General features: G+C 36.6%; 1 long non-coding RNA gene across 3 annotated transcripts in view; it reads right to left on the bottom strand.

The window, feature by feature from the left end:
• Positions 1–8,604, bottom strand: part of LOC113924155 — a 311,104-nt gene extending 302,500 nt beyond the window's left edge. For 2 of the 3 annotated variants that reach the window (XR_003520551.2, XR_003520553.2), the window contains exon 1: positions 8,483–8,604. This is a non-coding gene — a long non-coding RNA (uncharacterized LOC113924155). The remainder of the gene's footprint in view (positions 1–8,482) is intronic. The other variant, XR_003520552.2, reaches the window with a different exon arrangement.
• Between the last annotated feature and the right edge of the window lie 13,394 nt (positions 8,605–21,998).

The following is a 21,998-nucleotide window of genomic DNA, read 5'->3' as shown; positions in this document are numbered from 1 at the left end:
CAAATATCGAGCCAAGATACATCCAAAAAGAAATAAGACACCTTCTTATTTGTCCTTTGTTGGGTCATTTGTTTCCTACCATCGAAAATGGATTTTGCTCTTCCAGCTCAATGAGAACATCATTCCATAATTCAAGATGCCAGCTTGGTCTAGTATGTGCAAGACAAACATATTCTGTCCAAGGTCACTATAATGAGTTTATATTGAAAATGTGGATACATGAGAAATGGAAAACAACTTACTGAGTCTTTTAATGTCCTGTGTTTTACTTCATTCATGTTTCATAGTAATTGAAATTATGTATCAGTGTAACAGTATTATAACCCACAAACACATCTTTCATATTTTTCTCCATTTTTGTCTTTTAAAATTCTTTTCATTTACTTTTAATTGATATAATCCAGGACAGCTTTGTTTTCTATGTTTGTACTCTGAGACTTTTGGAAAGAAAGAGTTATGAAGAATCTAACAGTCTCATAAGTATACCACATAAGGATGTGCAGTTACCAGGTTTTGGCCTTTTTGTAACCCTGCTATACTAAAATCCCTTTTCCTCCCTGCCTTTGGCCAAGAGAGCAGATGGATAATTACACTCCTCAAAAGATAAATTAAAGAAAGAATTTGGACCAACTGGGCTATTGAATATAGTGCTAATGGAGGGTTGTGGAGAAATGGCCAAGTAAGAGTCTCCACTGACCTTATTTTCCTCCTGGTGTCAGTGCTTTCCAGATTAAAAGCTATTTTCTTTTATTGAAATAGAATAGTGCCAAACATTGAACCTGCTTTGTAAGACATACATCAAGAGAGAAAATATTTCACCACAATGACATGACCTGACATTTTAAAGCAGATAACAAATGACATCTTGTCAATGGCACCAATTTATTATTCCTTCTCTTGTACCTTCGTGCCACAGCAGGATACACATTCCTTTTAATCATGAGACTGTGTTAAACAAATTTTTACCAGCAGAGACTATAAAATGTCCCTCATCGTCTCCAAGTATCCTGACCTCTCAGCTGTCCCCACGAAAGCATATAAAGACAAAGGCTATGCTAAATTTTTCATCATTTTATTCCTTTTCAGATCCATTTATGTGAGGGTCTTCCATCACTTACATGGGAGTATATGCTATAACATGAAGTACAACACATTAATCACACTCTTTTTATCCAGCAGACACCAGTGCTAAATCACATTACTCTAAAAAAAGGAACATGAAATAGATGCAAATGTCCAAGGAGGGTGCTCTCCTTTGTGCAGTTACAATAGGAGGGGACTTGCATGGGTGGCCTTCCCATCAGGTCCAGGAGACTCTCAAAGTACATTTTGTTTTTCATGTTTTCTACCACATTCCTCCCCAAAAAGACCCTCTTCTGCTACTTGCTTTAATGTCCCTCAGCTAGTTTATATCATAGAATCTATCACTTTGAACACTGCCCTGGGCAATGACTCTCTAGTTGAACTGTTGTAACTAATCAGCCTGTAAGTTGAGAAATGGGCAGCTGAACTCTCGCTCAGGCCTCTTTCCCAGCAATGAAAAATCTCCCTTTATCTCCACAGTCTCCTATAAGTGTACGAGAATGAGAGTGTACATGCTGAATATTTCTGACTAAGGACATTAAAATTGTAGATCTGAGAGAAGCAGAACAATGCATGTTACTATGTAATCTTAACAATATTTGGAATTAATAGCATTTTCTTAATAACATTTTTAAATTACATTTAGGTTGTAGTTTCGGACACACATCATGAAGATGAGTGGCTTATGATTAGAGAAGACATATATAAAAAAAGTACAGTATAAAGTTAAGTAAATTTCATTTGAAAAAACTGAAGGAGAAGATCTCTCACACAAGATGGGATAAGGTTTATAGTTTAAGATAGACACAGGCTTAAATACCATTTGGACAGCTTTCTAATTATGTGTGGTTGGGCAAGTTATAGAACTTTTTGAACTCTTGATTTCTTCCTTTATGGAATAGGGATGGTACTCTTAGTTATTTAATAGAGTTTGGGAGGGTTACATGAGCTAATATCTATAAAGCTTCAGGCACAGTGGATGACAAATCTAACCACTCAGGGGTTTTATCAGTAAATAAATCAGGTAAATATCAGTTTTCATTATTACCATAATGAAATTCAAAGGCATGCCTAGAATAAAACAAAACAACACAAAATATAATTGTTTCTTTGACTTCATCCAAGGACTGATTGAGCGGAATAATCTCAATTGCTTTATATTTGAACTGTGGATTAGAAGATTTATTGCAGAAAATATAATTTTCCTTAAGAAAGTGTTCCATAAGAAAGTCTTAACAGGTAGCCTAAGAAACACATTAAGATCAAAGTTCTTAAAAATGTAATGACAAAATAGTGATTGTATTAGGATAATTCCACAATATCAATGAAGGGCACGATCACTCCACTTAACAACAAAAAAATATTTTAAACAATTTTAGAATTTTATGCATTTCTAGGAGTACTGGGCCAATCTTCTAGCTTCCACTCTAAAAATAAATAAGAAATGCATACATCACATCTCACAACACTTTAGGCTCTAGGAGTAGTCAGATCTGATGGTTTCATTCATTCTAGATCTATGTAATGATTTGAAATAATTCTAATTTCTTGATTTTCAATTAAAATTATTTTGTTGTACAATGAAGAGATTTTTGCAGGAATACATATAAAACAAAATAAGGAAATGTTCAGGGAGTTCTGTGAAGTAGTCATTTTCTAAATTAGCTTGATATAGTTATTATAGTCTAAAAGAAATGAAGGGGATGTTTCACATTATTATTTTGTGAATATAACACACACTCTTATCCTTTTACTTCTGGTTTTCAGAACAAAAAGGAAAATCCTTAAATCAAATAACTGGGTGGTTGTGAACTAAAATAATTTCTTACTTTAAACTATATAATTCAGAGTCAAGGGGTCATACATTAGTTAAATTTTTTAAAAGTTTCATTCTAAGTTTTTGCCTAGGCTATTAATACACTGGGAATTTTAAAATGTATTTTAAATTACCCTTGGGCACCATGAGCATATTTTGGATTCAAATGAGTCTCACACTAGGAATGTTTACATGGGTAGAATGTATATGGAATATTTTAGGGTATTTTGTTTGTTTTTATCAACTGTTGGTTTGGGATGGTGAGCATCAGTTACCAGGGTTAATAAGAGTTCACAGATAATGAGGCAAGATAGAGAAAGGATTAAGGAATAAAGGATATATTGCATTTTAATCAAGGTACAGTTTTTGTACTGCATCATCTTGCACATCATCCTGAATATAGAAAAAGGAAGTCCACATTCTTTGTTTTTTTCCTATAATAAATTTTAGTGTCGTTTGTTTCAGTGATGTGATAATTTTTTTTCTTAACTGGAACTTGTCACTTAGATTCATTTTTTATTCATCCTTATTCTTCATTTACCTAAAGTAATTCTATTTCCCTTCTTTCCTTTTTCTTTCCTTTTCTTCCTTCTCATTCCCAATGATATACAGAGAGTTCAGTTCCACAAAACCTCACATGTATATATATTACAACAACTTCTTAGCATGCTTCACTGATTTGCTAGGTTTTCACTTCAGTCCAACATGACTTATTCTGGCTCTCTTATTTTTATTTTTTTTAAATCATTAACAGCTTTATATTAAATATAAGTTTCTATCTTGGACTGTGGAACTCTAAGAAATGTAAGATTCAGGCCAACTTCATGCTGTTTAGACCATAGTTAACAAAAAGAATAATAATAGTATGTGAGAGTTAATGACAAATGCACATTACATATTATCACAAGAGCTGCTTCAAGGAGAAGAGAGTGAGATGAGGTGGCACCACAGCCAACCTGGGGACTTTGATCATTAGAGTGGAGTTGGGAGTCCATTTTGGGGAAGATGGTGAGAAAAGGGCATGAGCAAAATAAGGGAGCAAATTAATATACATTGTGCAGCAAGAACACAGCAAGCTGACTTGACTGACTGGCACAGGAAATTGGGAGTGACTAATAGCCTTAGTACTCAAGTCAGGAGACCCAGACTTCACCAGATAAGCGCTTGAAGTGTTTTTGGTCACGGAAGTTGCATCTACACAAAGACTTGGGTTCAGCTGAATTTAAGGGAGACTGAAAAGGGGACAGTAGATGAGGAAAAAAAGAAGTAGCATTTATTCAGCATCTTCTGTGGTTTCATTCAGTTCACGAGCAATATTAAGTTAGGGAATGATGGTACAAATGCTATTTCCTGATGGTCCTCCCTCTCAGAAATTACAGATTAATGGGACAACAGATGCACTCTTTTAATGTATAGGCGTTCCTGTAATAGTGTCATATATATGTTCCTGAAAAATACTTTTGTGCTAAAAAACTTCCATTAAAAGTAACAGGGCTTAAAGGAAAACAAGTAAGATTGGGCAGACCACTCAAAGCCTATGTAACTTTTAAAAGCAGAGTACTAACAAAAGCAATGACAATCTTAACAAAAACGGAAGTACAGCTATACCTCCACTGACATTTGCATCCATTAACTAAACCAGTTGATTCTTTGCGGATATTTAACTCTTGCACTTATGTCTCCTTCTAGGGACTTTGAAAATATTCACCCATAACAGACCAGATATATCAAAATTTAAAAATCTTTCCCAACGTGTTTAACATACGAGAAATGTCTTCATAGTTATGTCATCTTCACTTTCAAATTCCCTAGATTAATGAATGTTGTGGAAAGTGTAGCAATTTCTGAAGCAACTAACCTATTGCCTAGAGTAAGGAACTTAGATTTTCAGCTTTTTCCTTAAGGTTTTGATGTATTACTAACATGTTCTCTGTAACTGTGAGAAAGTTTGCTTTAAATCTCTTCAAAATAAAAGCAGGCTTGGAAAAGTTATGAATGAACTAGAATTATATTGCTGTCTGCATTATATTACACCATTCCCCTATTTAACAATCATAAATAAGTTAATTTTCATTAAATAAACACATATTGCAGCAGAATAGATTGAAATATAATAAACTTTAAGTAGGGGTTGCAAAGGATATCAAGATATTATAGAGAAGGGATTTTTTGATTTAACTCGATGTGTCTGAGAAGGGATCCTTAAACAGGTGATGTCTTAATTGAGCCTTGAGGAATAAGTAAGTAACAGTTGACCAGGTAAAGATGCTACATTCTCCCTGATGGAGAGAGAATGAAGGACAGTGAGGTTGTATGCATTCCTAAGACTGCAGAACTAGTAAGTTATTGGAGTTGGTATTTGAACACAAACAAAGTTCCTAGTGTTCACTCTATGCCACTATATTAGTTTTTCGTATGCTTACTACTTAGGATATATTCTTTAGGTCAGGTGAGAAATGTTAAGGGCTTGAATAATATCATTGGTGCTGGGGATGGAGAAAGCGTTATGAACTGGAGAGTCATTTAGTAACTTAGTAATATTGGATTCAGTCACTGATTTGATGTAGGAGTGAAAAGAGAAAAACTAGTTTCTGACGAGGGCAACTGATTATTGCAATGACAGTATCAGTAACTGAACTTGGAAATGAAAGAGGAGGAACAGGTCTTGTGAAAAGATGATAAGTTGTCTTGGATATGTTGAAGCTGATGTGCCTGTGGAAGAGTTAAATGAAGATGTGTAGCTGAGTAATTGAGTCAAGAATTGTATATGTAGGGCTGGAGCTCAAAGAAGAGCTCGAGACTGAAAACAAAAATATATAATTGGTAATCCTTTGCATGCAAGTGATTGTTCAAAGTATGAAAACACATGACATTTCATTTGAGAGTAGTGCAGGTAAACACTTAAGCACCAAGCAGACTGAGCTCACAAGAAAGACTATAAAGGGACAGTTCTGGAAGTAGGAAAGAGCAGGGTCATGGAAGCCAAAAGAAGAGAGAATTCAAGAAGGGATGAGTGGCAAATGTAAATTCAGCAGAGAGGCCTACTTTAAAATAGACGGGTCATTGAACACCTAGATACGATCTAAGTTAGACGATGGGTAAAGAGGCAAGTCTGATTCAAGTAGGCTAAGAAATACAGAATTGAGTAAGTATATAGTGTGAATAAGAATATCCCGTAAAGAAATTCTTCCTGGAATGGCAAAAGAGGACTAGCATGGTGGCTCAAGTTTAAGTCTTAACGACCAAGGAGGGACATTTTAGGGAGAGAATATTCAAATGTGTTTAAAGATTAAGGAAAAGAGTAAGTGGACATGGATATTCAGGATGTAGCAGAGAAAAGGCATTATTAATAGAACAAATTCCTAAACTTCGTAGGATGGGAAATGATCAAAAGAGAAGGGGAAGGGTTGACAATGAACAAAAGAGGGACAATTCTGTTTCTAAAACTGGAAGCAAGGGAGTAAGAAAGGGGGCATAGCTAGATAAAGTTATTGGTGTGAAAGCAGGGAGATGAGATATCAGACAGACTCAATTGTGTATGCAAGGTTGAAGGCAAAAGACATACTTGAGATTACATGGAATGAGAACAGGAAGATAGCTGATGGAGAATGGTGAAGGTCCAGTAGTGTTCTGAAAGTAAAAGAGGAAGCAGCAGCTGGTTAAAAAAAACAAAAAACAGTGAATCATAGGGGCGCCTGGGTGACTCAGTCGGTGTGGTGTCTTTGGCTCAGGTCATGATCCCAGGGTTCTAGGAATGAGTCCTGCATCAGGCTGCATCAGAGTCTGCTTCTCTTGCTGCCCCTCTCTCTCTTGCTCTCTCTCTCTCAAATAAATAAAATCTATTTAAAAAATAATGAATTATTATTGGGAGCCTAGCTACTCTCTGTGACTCCAAATTTACAGAATTATATGATTTTCTGTAGTAAGCCCCAGCAGCCTATGGTGAAAGAAAGGAGCAATTGTGGGAATAGCTGAGATGGTTGATTTTCCTAAGTGGATACCCTAGACTTGTGCTAAGTCTTCAGATAAATGATGTCAAGTTCTCACATCAAACTCGTAAGGCAGCTATTTTGATCTATATTTTACAGATGATGAAACTAAGTTTTAAGTAATTTATTTAAAATTTGACAAGGTAGTCTAACCCAAGTTCATATGAACACGAAAATCTCTGTTCTTTGCTCCACAGCCAGTTATGGAAATGGAGTAATGGGGGCTAATGTATACTGGGGAAATGACAGTGAGACTGGAGTAAAGAGATTCAGATGTAAGGCTGAAGGCTAGAAAGTCTTTGACTTGTTTATATGGTAGGTGAGAGAGAAAAACAGACAACGTTTATATTTTTGTTCAGGAGCTTGAAGGAATGGTAGTAACTTGATATCAGTCAGAAGCATGGCAATGGAATTAGGCTTTAGGGAAAGTGGATAATTTGTTTCAGTATGTCCTGTTTGAGGCTATAAATAGGACATATGACTAGAAGTATCCTGGTAACAATTTAGGGTTTAGAATATGAGTCTGAAAGAGATATGGTTGCAAATAAAGATTTGTATCTCATTTTGCCTGAGAGGGAACTGAGAGAGTGGATGAAATCTTCATTGTAGGAGGTATAAAAGGAGAAGGAGAAAGGCCAGAATAGAATATACATTTTTAAAAGATTTTATTTATTTATTTGAGAGAAAGATAGCAAGAGAGAGCACAAGCAGGGGGGAGGGGGTAGAGACAGAGGGAGAAGCAGACTCCTCACTGAGCAGAGAACCCAATGTGGGACTTGATCATGACCTGGGATCATGACTTGAGCCAAAGGCAGACGCTTAATTGACTGAACCAACCAGGCGTCCCAGAATATAATATGCATTTAAAGTTGAATGGCATACATACAAAATTTACGACAGTAAAAACACAGGAAAGGAATAACCAGACCGGTAGGAGGAAGACTATGAGAAGGCTGTGCCATATGAACCAAAAGAAGCCTGGTGTTCAGGAACTGCTCCTCAGAGCCTAAGAACAGAGACTGGAAATAGGAATTTAGATATATCCATATTACACTATATGCTTGCTGACTTCAGAAAGAACATTTTTTTAAGAGAGGGAAAGGTTGGCAGAGGGGCAAAGGGAGTGGGAGAATCTTAAGTAGGCTCCATTCTCCGCGTAGAGCCTGTCGCAGGGCTCGATCTCATGAACCTGAGATCATGACCTGAGCTGAAATCAAGAGTCAAAACACTTAACTGACTGAGTCACCCAGGCGACCCCAGAAAGAACAATCTCTAAAAAAGAGAGATAGGAAGAGAATCTAGATTAGAGTTATATATACATTCAAATATGAATATTATTTACTTAACCGACACATATTTTGGTCACAAATTGAAAAGTGTAACTTTCAAATATTACCCTTCATAATTTCCTTACACTTGAGGTACCAACTTGCCTGACGGCAGATTAACTTAGGTTCTGGGTGGGTTTTCCTTCATGAGCACAAGTATTTGTCATTCATTCTAAGTTTAACCCAGTCTCATTTTTGTTCCCTGTTCTTGGGGCTCTCTTGCTGTTTCTCATCCTGCTTCTCTTTCTAAACTCCAAGAGACCTACCTGCCATCAGGAAAATAGCTGGAGAGGAGCGATCCTGCCTCACTGTCATGCAAAGCCCATGCTGGTCTTTTTCGCAGGAGACAGACTGTCCCAGTATAGCTCTCAGTGTTGGCACATCTGTGGCCTTTGTTCTGCTAGCCCTCTTGCACTAACCCCAGGCACACCATTGTCCTTTGATGCCCAGCCTCTGAAGTTCTAAAGATATCTTCCTGGGTCTGGCTGCCAAAGAACTGTCTGTTTATCTCTGCCTGTCTGAGGACCACAAGCATTTAGGTGTCAGTGGTTACCCTTATTCCTCTATAAGGTCCTTTTTTTTTTAAGATTTTATTTTATATATTCAAGAAAGAGAGGGTGAGCGAGAGAGAGAGAGCATGAGCAGGGTGGAGGCACAGAGGGAGAGGGAGAAGCAGACTCCCCACCGAGCAGGGAGCCCGACACGGGGCTTGATTGCAGGACTCTGGGATCATGACCTGAGCCAAAGGCAGACGCTGAACAGACTGAGCCAACCAGACATCCCTATAAGGTCCTCTTGATCACTTCTGTGAGGCTGCTGACTGCCAGAGCTCCAGCCAGGATAGGACAGGTGTTAGTCCCTGTGAGCTGAGGATGTGAACAGAGACAGGCTACGACATTGCTTCTTACTCTAATTTCTTTTCTCTTCTGCTCCTCTTAGGTCTGAGAATTCTTTATGTGGTCTTGCAACTGGAAGGAAAAAGATTCATTTCACAGCCTCAATCTTTTTATTTTCTTCTTCAAATCCAATGAGTCCTTTTACAATTAGAAATTAAGAATAAGGGTTTTTGTTTGTTTGTTTTTGTTCCTGGGGCAAAAGCTGGCTTCTTGTCTCTCAGTCAAAAAAATAAGACTGAAATGGGAAAATGGGAAATGTATGCTGTTTGTATCTCATGTCATTAATCTTCCTTATTTATCACATCCTCTTCCAGAAAAGAATTTAGGCCAGCTTTTATATATTTAGATAAATTGAAGTAAAAAAAATAAACAGATAATGGGGGAGATGAGAAAGAAGGAAAGCAAAAGAAGGAAACAGGAGATGAATTCAAGAGTGCCCTAAGGGCTTCTAAATTTGCTTGAGGCAGGCCACACACTTGACTCGAGTTTCAAAGCAGTCAAAGAAAAGAGGGCAACGTTAGGGGAAACAAGTTGCCCAGTGCCCATAGAAAGGAAACCCACCTGTTGCTTAGAAGAAGCCCAATTATTCCTGTCACAGAGTCTGGAGAAAAATTCCTCCTTTGAGTCCTAATAAAAAGGACACTGTGACATAGTGAACAGTGTCCTCAAGAAACTGTTGCAGCAACTACATCAAGGAGTTTCATGAGACTGTTTGTTACAGTCCTTCATTGTAAGCCCAGGGCACAATGCCAAGGTGAAACACAACTTACTAGGGGTGTTTCTGTGGGGGATAACATTTGGATGTCTAGGTGAGCATTTCTCTGTTCATCAGCCATACATAATCCATGGGTGGGTTTTAATGGTTCCTCTATGCGGATTGAATTACATTTCAGGAAACCTTCCACAGATACTACTCTCTTAACTAAAGTTTTGAATGGTACCGAGCAGCTATAATTTGTAGTTAGGCTCCCTAACAAGTGCCGAGAGTGTAACTACTTTGCGTTATTGATGAAGAACAGAGCCACACATTTTATTGCTATGTGGCCTGGGAGCAGACCAGCATTTCTAAGGAAGGAGGAGGAGCCCTAGAAGGAGCTGGGGTGATAGCTACTCCATTGCTACTCAGAAATATCCATTGGGAAAAGTTGGTCCCAAAGTTCCTCATCAGGAACTTTGCAGTCTGCTTTAACTCAGAGATAAAAAAGGCCTCTTGATTCTGGCCACAATAATTCCAGCCTGGAAAAAAAGTATATCGTGTATATTTAAATACTCAGGGCAATTACAAAACCCAGCATGGCCTCTATAGACCACTTAACCTTGAGCACTGTAATTTCCAGGCATGTCCTGCAGGATAAGTTGGGTTGCAAGTCATATGTAGAAGTAAATAAATGACTCAAAATTGTGTCTAAAATTAAGTTGTAAGTCAAAAAAGTGTTGCTCTGTATCTAACAAAAACAATGAGATTGTTTTTTTAGTGAGGTTGATTAACACTCCTTTTTTGGCAGTAATTAAATAGTAGACCAACTTGCAATTTTAGAATCATAAAAGTGAAATTCACTTTTAACCAATAAATTTTGTTTTGTTTTTAAAATACAATTCTTAAAAAAATGGATTTCAATATGTTAAACCATTTTATTTCTTTGGCATGGCAATAGATTTAATATTGCAGACAAGTTGTGGTAAAGAATGGCTGCTCTCTGGGTGCCTGGGTGGCTCAGTCGGTTAAGCATCTGCCTTTGGCGCAGGTCATGATCCCAGGGTCCTGGGATCGAGCCTCACATCGGGCTCCCTGTTCAGTGGGGAGTCTGCTTCTCCCTCCCTACTCTTGCCCCCTGCTTGTGATCTCTCTCTCTCTCTCATGCTCTCTCTCAAATAAATAAAATATTAAAAAAAAAAGAATGGCTGCCCTCTGTCATTGTATACAGTTTTCTTACATGAATGGTTAGACCTCAAACTTTGCCAAAGCAGAAAAATACTTTCTTTTTGAATGTTTTATTCCTGACCCTCAGCACCGCCTGGTACACAGTCGCTATTAATAGCTAAAACAGCTGCTGTTATTACATTGAACATTGTTCTCTGGTATAAGAAAAGATAAAAATCTTCAAGAGATGTAATAGTTTTTTGCAAATATAATGCATTTAAAAGTACAATATGTACATTTGTATTAAATAGTATCTACTTTTAATCAGTGATATTTGATTCCTTCTTTATTTTACATTGTTTTTCTTTCTTTTTTTATCATTATGTTATGTTAATCACCATACATTACATCATTAGTTTTTGATGTAGTGTTCCATGATTCATTGTTTGCGTATAACACCCAGTGCTCCATGCAGTATGTTGAATGATTCCTTCTTTAATTAAAAAAAAGCTATCACATTTTAATCGATAGCTATGATAGTATGTGGAGGCATGATATAAACAATATGACATTTTTACAAGGCACTTTTGCTTGCTTTTTTGAAATCAGATGTCTCTAAATATATGGTCTGAATAAAAATATATAGCCCAATTATGATACAACTTAGAAACCAAAAAAATACAGTAGAGTTTATTGTAACATATTGGAGGGCTTAATATGTTGAAACAAAAGCAGCTCCCAAAATTTTGGGAACTGATGTTTCTACATTTGCAGGTCATTATGGTTATTAAAGTATAGTAAATGCCACTGTTTATTATGGTCTTAGATTATCCATTCATGTTACTATGATGCTTTTGTGAAGTCGATTAAGTGCTGAATATTAGACTGTGTCTTAGCAGGCTCAAAGGACAAAAATCAGACCTTGAATTTAAGTTTTAATTAATCCAGGTTTCCATTTGCTTAGGTTTTGATAATAGTCCACCTAAAATAGCATGACTAATAGAGATTTTTATCTCTGAATGATATTCCTGCCATCACCACCAACTGCTGAATGTTAAATATGAGATTTGGCAGGTGCAGAGATTTTTAGTCACCTTTAAAAAGCAGTATGTAGACACCCAAGCCAAACAGCTTATACACTAACAAAATCAACATCTAAACCATCTGCCAATGGAACAAACATGTCAGTCATCTTTCCATTTGATTGGCAGTATTTCTTGAAATGGATGATTTTAAACATTATCTCTGATCCTAAACACACACACACACACACACACACACACACACACACACACACACACACACACACACACAGTTCCCATTTCATTTACCTGGCAGTTGAGCTGATTCTAGACAAAATTATGAGGTTAAAAAATGTCCTCTGCTTCTTCCCATTGCTCTTGTATTGCCTGCCCCCCCATTACGACTTTATACCCTGGCACACTCGTCCTACATCTGTTATTAACCCATTAACCCTTGTGTGCTGCTGTACCAGTGACCAGGACGAGTTAATGCTTGCACCTATTTCCCTCCTCTTAGCAAACATATGCTTTTTAGGACTCTGCTTATAGGTGATTATTATGTAGTAATTAAACCAGGCAAACCCATTCTTGATGATTAACTACCCAGCAATTTATAATTCTTACTTTAAAAATTAGTTACCTCTATAAAATATGACTTTCCCCTCCCTAAACGCCTTTATTTTTTTTAAAGATTTTTATTTATTTATTTGAGAGAGCTTGAATGAGAGAGAGAGAGAGAGAGAGCACATGAGAGGGGGGAGGGTCAGAGGGAGAAGCAGACTCCCCCTCCCCGAGCAGGGAGCCCGATATGAGACTCGATCCCAGGACTCCAGGATCATGACCCGAGCTGAAGGCAGTTGCTTAACCAACTGAGCCACCCAGGCGCCCCCTAAAAGCCTTTAAAGACTAAGCATAAATTTTCTAAATGCTTGTTTCTCTCTAGTCTGCTTGGGAAATGTTTAGGAAATTGTTAGCCTATTCAGTGCTCTTGAAATTACAGGTTTTAAGCAGCAGTATAATGCCTACTCATCTCTTTGGCTACCCATGTTTGGAAAACTGCTGAAAAATGGCTCTGCTATGATTTGGCAGTCATAGCAGAAGGTCAGAGTCTCTGAGGTTTGGCAGACTCTGAAATTTCAGGAGGACCTAATTCCTCACTCAACAGACTGAAATTCTCATTCATTCACTAAGATGCTAGACTGAACTTAACAATAGCATCAACAAAAAGTCAGCTGCTAGTCTGAATGTTAAAATTAGGGGCTACTTGAATCAGAGGAAGAAAAAACTAAATGGATGTTGACTTGTATCATTTTATATTTTATTTTCCACTTTCATGTAAGCTGATACAACCTATTTCTACTTTTAAAAGGAGGGAAATTAGATATGCAGAATTCTGTAATATTTATCCTGTCTTCCTTTCAGGATAGAGTATCCAATTATATCTTTTACATAATGCAAAAATCCTCACCACCACAGAGAACACATTTTAAATTTATGGCTCAGAGGGATTTCAATCATCCTTGGCATTCAGCACTCAAGGCGTTTCAGATATTTATTCAGAGCAATATAACAGAAAGTACACAACAGATTGTAATTTAAATGCTGTACTTTTTGCAACATATATTTGCAGTAAAAGCTTGGAGGATATGTAAAAATAAGAATGTATTATGAGTACTGCACATTTTGACTACACACATACTTCTATTCATAAGGGAATTCTCACATAATTCTATTTAACAGACGTTTTCTCTTCATGGCTTTGTGCCAAGTGCATAGAAGGACAAATGACTGATATTCTGTTCTTATAGTCATGTGTGTTGTTTCCTGTCTACTTTAGAATATGTGCACCTCCATTTGGAAACAGTCCAGTTGAATTTGGAAGTCAGGATTTCTTCTGAGATTTGTGTCATTTTATTAGAATTGTAAACATTAAGGTCCAATTGTAGTTGACTTAAGTGATGGTGAATTGAGGAAATTGGGAAATCAAGGGTGGGCAATTTCTTTTAAATAATTTGGTGACTAAGAGAAAGAGAGAGATGATCTTAACTTGAAAGATATGAGAGTTCAGAAAAAAGACATGTGTTCATTTTTAAAAATTAATATGGAAGGAGGATAACTGAGTATGTTTCTATGGTGAAGGGTAAGAGAGAGGTGGAGCTAAAATATCTAGAATATCCAGAAAAGACAGAGAAAATTGATGAGGCAATTCAAGAGGGGGTAAAGTGCCCAGGCAAAAGTGTGAACTTCAGGACTTGGAAGGACGGGTGCTTTCAGCAACAGACAAAAACTCGAAGAGGAAATGCCTAGGCACTTCTCATTGATGGCTTCTATTTTATTTATGAAGTAATACAAGATATGCCGATGTAAAGACAAAAAGAAATCCTTTAGGGAACTTGAGGAGAAAGAATACCGGAATTGGAATACCAGACACTTTGAACACAGTAAGCACCTACTTAAGAATAAATACTCTAGTCACTAAGAAATATCTGGGAATAGTGGCTATTTTTAATACTGCTCTCACTGGTACTTATCACCACACTCTTTATGAGTTCCACAAATATTTATTGAGCTCAGCCTCTGTGCGGGGAGCTATATTAAGGCCGAATAGGTTTTACGGGCCAAGGAGAAGAGATGGCTCTTCAAACAGCTTGTGTTTCTGTTCTGTCAGGTAGCATTAGGCCAAGGAAAATTGTTTATTTCAGCCCATTCTCTTCTTGTATTGAACAATATTGCATTGCTATAATATTCCATTTGCTATTCATGTGACTGCTTCTTGGTTTCCTTAGACTTTCTTGGGCATGTTATTTGTATTTTGTGAATGGATAAAGGATTCATAATGATAGCATTCTGTTCTTTCTCCTCATGCTTTAAAGAGTGTTAGGGTGTTTGTTTGTTAGTGCTTCCTACTGTGAGTAGCTCTGTCCCAATTTAGCATCAGCAGTAATCATTATATTAAGATGACTGTCTCTGTGTAAGATCAGTAACCAGGGTACTAATCACAAAGTTCATTCCACTACATTTATTTTTAGTTTATCAGTAATTTTCAAATGGCTTTTCCAAGCATGCATCACCAAAACATTTCCTATATTTATGTTTACAATCTTCACTATTTTTTCACTCCACTAATGTGGAAAGTCTGCCTCCTTAAAATTTTAAGAAACTAAACTGTAATCATTTAACCTTTGCTATTATGCTGGTTTATTTGTTTGCTTGTTTATGGCACATGAATACTTAATAATATGAATAGACTTAACAACTAAAAAATAAAAAGTTTTTACTAAAATAAAATGTTATCTGACAGAAAATTTTAAAAATAAATCTTTTTTTTCTGTTTAATTCACTCCACATTTACTAGAAATTGTAGTGGAGATTAGTGGTTCCTTCCATGAAGAGCATCCAATCCCCTCCTTGGCCACTAGGAAGTAGTTATTTAGTTCCAGTGGGTTGATCCCACCTCTGGCAGCAGGAAAGAAATTCTAGATGACTTTAGTCATTTAGCATAACTCACACATCCTCATCTTGGTGACTGTCCAGTACACTTCAAATGAGTTGGTCCAACCAGAATGAAATGTAGGGCTTTCATTCTCTGAATTTTTTTGTCCTCTGATGATCTGGTGCCTGGTTGTGACACTTGACCCTACTGCAGCCCAGTGGAGTGGAAGTATAAGAAGAGGAAAGGCAGAGTTGACCTACAGAACAGCTGAGTTCAACCATCTACTGCAATGAGCCAAAGCCTGCCTTATCTCTGGTCATTTCAAGCATGTAAGCCAATAAAAAAACCCTTTATAGTTTGCACAATATTTTCCTAATTATTACAAAACCCAGTTATAAAAAGGAGCATGGTAGGCTTGCTGGATAGAGTATTCTTGACTGCAGATTTCTTCCATTCATCACTTTGAATATATCATGCCACTCCCTTCTGGCTTGCCAAGATTTTTTTGAGAAATCTCCAGCTAGTCTTACGGGTTTTCCTTTGTAAGTTAAGGACTTCTTTTGTTTTGCTGCTTGTAAGATTTTTCTTTATCACTATATTTTGCAAACTTAATTACAATATGTCTTAGTGTTAGCTTACTTGTGTTGATTTTGATGGGAGTTCTCTGCTTCCTGGATCTGGATGTCTATTTCTTTCCCTAGATTAGGGAAGTGTTCTGATATTATTTCTTGAAATAAATTTTCTGCTCCCTTTACTCTCTCTTATTCTTCTCAAACTTCTATAATATGAATGTTATTATATTTGATGGAGTCATGAGTTCCCTAAGTCTATTCTCGTGTCCCATAATTCTTTCTCTCTTTTGTTCACCTTCATTATTTTCCATTATTTTGTCTTCTAAGTCACTAATTTGTCCCTCTGCTTCTTCCAGCCTGCTGTTAATTGCATCAAAACTGTTTTCAATCTTGTTTATTATATTGTTCATCTCTGATTGACTCTTTAATTCTTTTTTCTCTGTGGTAAGAGTCTCATTGATATTTTCTATTCTTTTCTCAAGTATCATTATGATTGTTGCTTTAAATTCTCCAGCAGGCATGTTACTTGTATCTGTTTTGTTTAGATTTCTGGCCATGGCCTTATCTTATTCCTTAATTTGGAATAAATTCCTCTGCCTTGGCATTTTTGTCTAAGTTTCTGTTTTCTTCTCTGTGTTAGAAAAGCCAGTTATGTCTCCTGCTCCTGAAAGTAATGGCCTTGTGAAGAAGAGTTATAAAGTGCCCAGGGCCTAGAACTTCAGGGAGTGTCTCAGAATAGGAAGAGAAATAAAGAGCTTCCCAGACAAATAAAACTCAAAGAAATCTGTGACTGCTAAACCAGCCCTGCAAGAAATGTTAAAGGGACTCTTTGAGTGCAAAGGAGAGACCAAAAATGACAAAGACAAGAGAGGATCAGAGAAAATCTCCAGAGCAATGACAAAACAAGTAATAAAAAATAAAAGTAAAATAAAATAAAAAATAAAAACACATATCTATCAGTAATTACTTTGAATATAAATGTACTAAACACTCCAAACAAAAGACATAGGGCATCAGAATGGATAAAAACACAAGACCCTATAGGCTGCCTCCAAGAGACTCATTTTAGAAATAAAGACACCTGCAGATTGAAAGTGAGGGGTAGAGGCACATTTATCATGCAAAGTACATGTCAAAAGAAAGCCAGGCTAACAATACTTATATGGGATGAACTAGACTTTAAAACAAAGACTGCAGGAGAGACAAAGAAGGGCATTATATAATCATAAAGGGGATGATTGAACAAGAAGAATTAATAATTGTAAATATTTATGCACCCAACATGGGAGCACCAAAATATATAAAACAAGTAATAACAAAAATAAAGGGACTAATTGAAAATAATACAATAATAGTAGGGCACCTTAACAACTGACTAACATCAGTAGACAGATCATCTAAACACAGCATCAACAAACACACAGTGGATTTGAATGACACACTGGATCAGATGGACTTAACAGATACATTCAGAAATTCTATCCTAAAACAGCAGAATACACATTTTTTTCAACTGCACATGGTACGTTCTCCAGAATAGAGCACATATTAGGTCAAAAACAGGCCTCAACAAATAAAAAATGATTGAAATCATACCATGCACCTTTTCTGACCACAACACTGTGAACAAGAAGTCAACCACAACCAAAAATTTGGAAAGAACACAAATACAAGGAGGTTAAACAACATGCTACCACACATTGAATGGATCAACCAAGAAATCAAAGAAAAATAAAAATAAAATACATGGAAACAAATGAAAATGAAAATACAATGGTCCAAAACCTTTGGGATGCAGCAAAAGTGGTTCTTAAGAGTGAAATATACAGCAACACAGGCCTACATCAAGAAGCAAGAAAAATCTCAAATATACAACCTTACCTTACACCTAATTGGAGCTAGAAAAAGAACAACAAATGAAACCTAAAACCAGCATAAGGAAGGAAATAAGAAAGATCAGAGCAGAAATAAATGATATAGAAATGAAAAAAAAACAGCAATAGAAAAGATCAATGAAACCAGGAGCTAGTTCTTTGGAAAAATTAGTAAAATTGATAAACCTCTAGCCAGACTTATCAAGAAAAAAAGAGAGAGGCCTCAAATAAATAAAATCACAAATGAGAGAGGAGAAGTAACAACCGACACCACAGAAACACAAGCAATTGAAAATAACTACATGCCAACAAATTGGACAATCTGGAAGAAATGAACAAATTCCTGGAAACATATAAACTATCAAAACTGAAACAGAAATAGAAAACTTGAAAAGACTGATAACCAGGAAAGAAATGGAATCAGTAATCAAAAAAATCTCAACAAAAAATAGTTCAGGGCCAGATGGCTTCACAGGCAAATTCTACCAATTATTTAAAGAAGAGTTTATTAACTCTATTCTTTTCAAACTATTCCAAAAAATAGAAAAGGAAGGAAAACTCCCAAATTCATTCTATGAGGCCATTATTACTCTGATACCAAAACTAGTTAGAGCCACCAGTGAAAAAGAGAACTATAAGCCAATATCCCTGATGGCATGGATGCAAAAATTCTCAAAAAAAAAAAATACTAGCAAATCAAATTCAACAATACATTAAAGAAATCATTCACCACAATTGAGTGGGATTTATTCCTGGGTTGCAAGGGTGGTTCAATATTTGCAAATCAATCAATGTGATACATCACATTAATAAAAGAAAGGGAAAAAAAACGTGGTCATTTCAACAGATGCAGGAAAAGCATCTATTTTTGACAAAGTATAACATCCATTCATGATAAAAAAAACCTCAACAAATAGGTTTAGAGAGAACATACCTCAACATAATAAAGGCCATCTATGAGAAACCCACAGCTAACATCCTCCTTAATGGGGAAAAGCTCTCAGCTTAGAGCTCTCTCTCGGCTCTCAGGTCAAGAACAAGAAAAGGATTTCTACTCTCACCATTTTTTTTGTCAACGTAGTTCTGAGTCCTAGCCACAACAATCAGATAACAAAAATAAAAGGCATCCAAATCAGTAAGGAAGAAGTAAAACTTTCACTATTTGCAGATGACATGATACTATATATAGAAAATCCTAAAGACTATACCAAAAAAACTGCTATAACTGATAAACAAATTCAGTAAAGTTTCAGGATACAAATCCATGAGCAGAAATAAATTTCATTTCTATACAACAAGAATGAAGCAGTAGAAATAGAAATTAAGAAAACAATCCCATTTACAATTGTACCCAAAACAATAAGATACTTGGGAATAAACCTAACCAAAGAGGTGAAAGATTTGTACTCTGAAAACTATAAAACACTGATGAAAGATAATAAAAGTGACATAAAGAAATGGAAAGACATTCTATGCTCAGGGATTGTAAGAACTAATATTGTTAAAATGTCTATACTACCAAAAGCAATCTAAACATTTAATGCAATCCACATCAAAATACCAACAGCATTTTTCACAGAGTTAGAACAATCCTGAAATTTGTGTGGAACCACAAAAAAACCAGAATTTCCAAAGCAACCTTGAAAAAGAAAAGCAAAGTTGGAAGCATCACAATGTCAGACTTCAAGTTGTATTACAAAGCTGTAATAATCAAAACAGTATGGTATTGACACAAAAATAGACACATATATGACTAGAACAGAACAGAAAACCCACAACTGAACCCCATAAGTATATGGTCAATTAATCTTCAACAAAGCAGGATAGGATATCCAATGGGAAAAAGATAGTCTTTTCATCAAATGGTATTGGGAAAACTGGAGAGCTACATGCAAAAGATAAAACTGGATCACTTTCTTCTGCCAAACTCAAAAATAAATTTGAAATGGATTAAAGACCTAAATGTGAGACCTAAAAACCATAAAAATCCTATAAGAGAACACAGGCAGTAAGTAACCTCTTTGACATTAGCCGTTGCTACATATCTTTCTAGATATGTCTCCTGAGGCATGGGAAACCAAAGCAAAAATAAACTATCTGGACTTCATCAAAATAGAAAGCATCTGCACAGTGAAGAAAACAATAGAACTATAAGGCAACCTACAAAATGGAAGAAGATATTTGTAAATGACATATCTGATAAAGGGCCAGTATCCAAAATATATAAAGAACTTATAGAGTCAACACCCCCCAAAAACTAATTCATTTAAAAACAGGCAGGGGCACCTGGGTGGCACAGTCAGTTGAGCATCTGACTCTTGATTTCAGCTCAGGTTGTGATCTCATGATAGTGGGATTGAGCCCCATGTCATGCTCCATACTCAGCATGGAGTCTGCTTGAGATTCTCTCTCCCTCTGCCACTCCTCCTAGTTTTTTTTTCTCTCTCTCTCAAATAAATAAATCTTGAAAAAAATGGGCAGAAGACATGAACATTTTTCCAAAGAAGACGTACAGATGACCAATAGACCATGAAAAGATGCTCATCATCAGGGAAATATAAATCACAACTACAGTGAGATATCACCTCACATTTGTCAGAATGGCTGAAATCAAGAACACAAGAAACAACAGGTGTTGGGGCGCCTGGGTGGCTCAGTCGTTAAGCGTCTGCCTTCAGCTCAGGTCATGATCCCAGGGTCCTGGGATTGAGCCCCGCATCGGGCTCCCTGCTCAGCAGGAAGCCTGCTTCTCCCTCTCCCTCTGCCCCTGCTTGTGTTCCCTCTCTTGCTGTGTCTCTCCCTGTAAAATAAATAAATAAAATCTTAAAAAAAAAAAGAAAGAAAGAAACAACAGGTGTTGGTGAGGATGTGGAGAAAGAGGAACTCTTGTGTACTGTTGGTGGGAATGCAAACTGGTTGCTGCAGCCACTCTGGAAAATGGTATCGTGTGTCCTCAAAAAGTTAAAAATAGAATTACTTTATGATCCAGCAATTGTGCTACTAGGTATTTACCCAAAGAATACAAAACTACTAATTCAAAGGGATTCATGCACCCTTATGTTTATAGCAGCATTATTTATAATAGCCAAATTATGCAAATAGCTTGAGTGTCCACTGATGGACGAATGGATAAAGAAATTACACACACACACACACACACACACACACACACACACACACACACACACAGGAATATTATTCAGCCATAAAAAAGAATAAAATCTTCCGATTTGCAAAGACATGGATAGGGCTAGAGAGTATAATGCTAAGTGAAATAAGTGAGTCAGAGAAAGGCAAATACCACATGATTTTATTCATATGTGAAATTTAATGAATGAGCAAAGGGGAAAAAAGAGAGAGAGAGAGGCAAACCAGGACTTAGGGGTGACTGGGTGGCTCAGTTGGTTAAGCATCTGCCTTTGGCTCAGGTCATGATCCCTGGGTCCTGGGATCCAGCCCCACGTTGGGCTCCCTGCTCAGTGGGGAGCCTGCTTCTCCTCCCTCTGCCCCTCTACCCCGGCTCATGTTCTTTCCCTCTGCTCTCTTTCTCTCTCTCAAATAAATAAATAAAATCTTAAAAAAAAAAAAAAAGAAACAGACTCTTAACTATAGAGAGCAAACTGATGGTTACCAGAGGGGAGGTGGATGGGGGATGAATTAAATATGTGATGGGGATTAAGCAGTGCACTTTTGATGAGCACTGGGTGATGTATGGAAGTATAGCATCAGTATATTGTACACCTGAAACTAATATTACATTTTATGTTAACTGGAATTTAAATAAAAACTTTTAAAAAGCAGTGTGATAGAAACCCTTTGGAGCTAAACAGACTGATGAGTAATCCCAGGTCAATGAGATACTGATGCCTAAACATCTCTGAATCTCAGTTTTCTTATGTAAAATGGGGATAATTATACTACTGCAGAGTTATCATAAAAATTAAAACAATATATGTTGAATACTACATAGCAGTAAATTTATTGTCACAATGTACTATTAAAAATGCAACATCAAATAGAGTTTTGGACACAACTGCCTCAGTGAAATACTCTTTAGGCTGATTTTTTGAAGTCTCAACTCACTTAAAGTAAGAAGCAAATCTCTGCAGATAAGCAGAAGACAT

The sequence above is a fragment of the Zalophus californianus genome, chromosome 2, assembly GCF_009762305.2.
Source record: "Zalophus californianus isolate mZalCal1 chromosome 2, mZalCal1.pri.v2, whole genome shotgun sequence".
Taxonomy (NCBI): domain Eukaryota; kingdom Metazoa; phylum Chordata; class Mammalia; order Carnivora; family Otariidae; genus Zalophus; species Zalophus californianus.
This window is presented reverse-complemented; position numbering and strand designations above follow the sequence as displayed.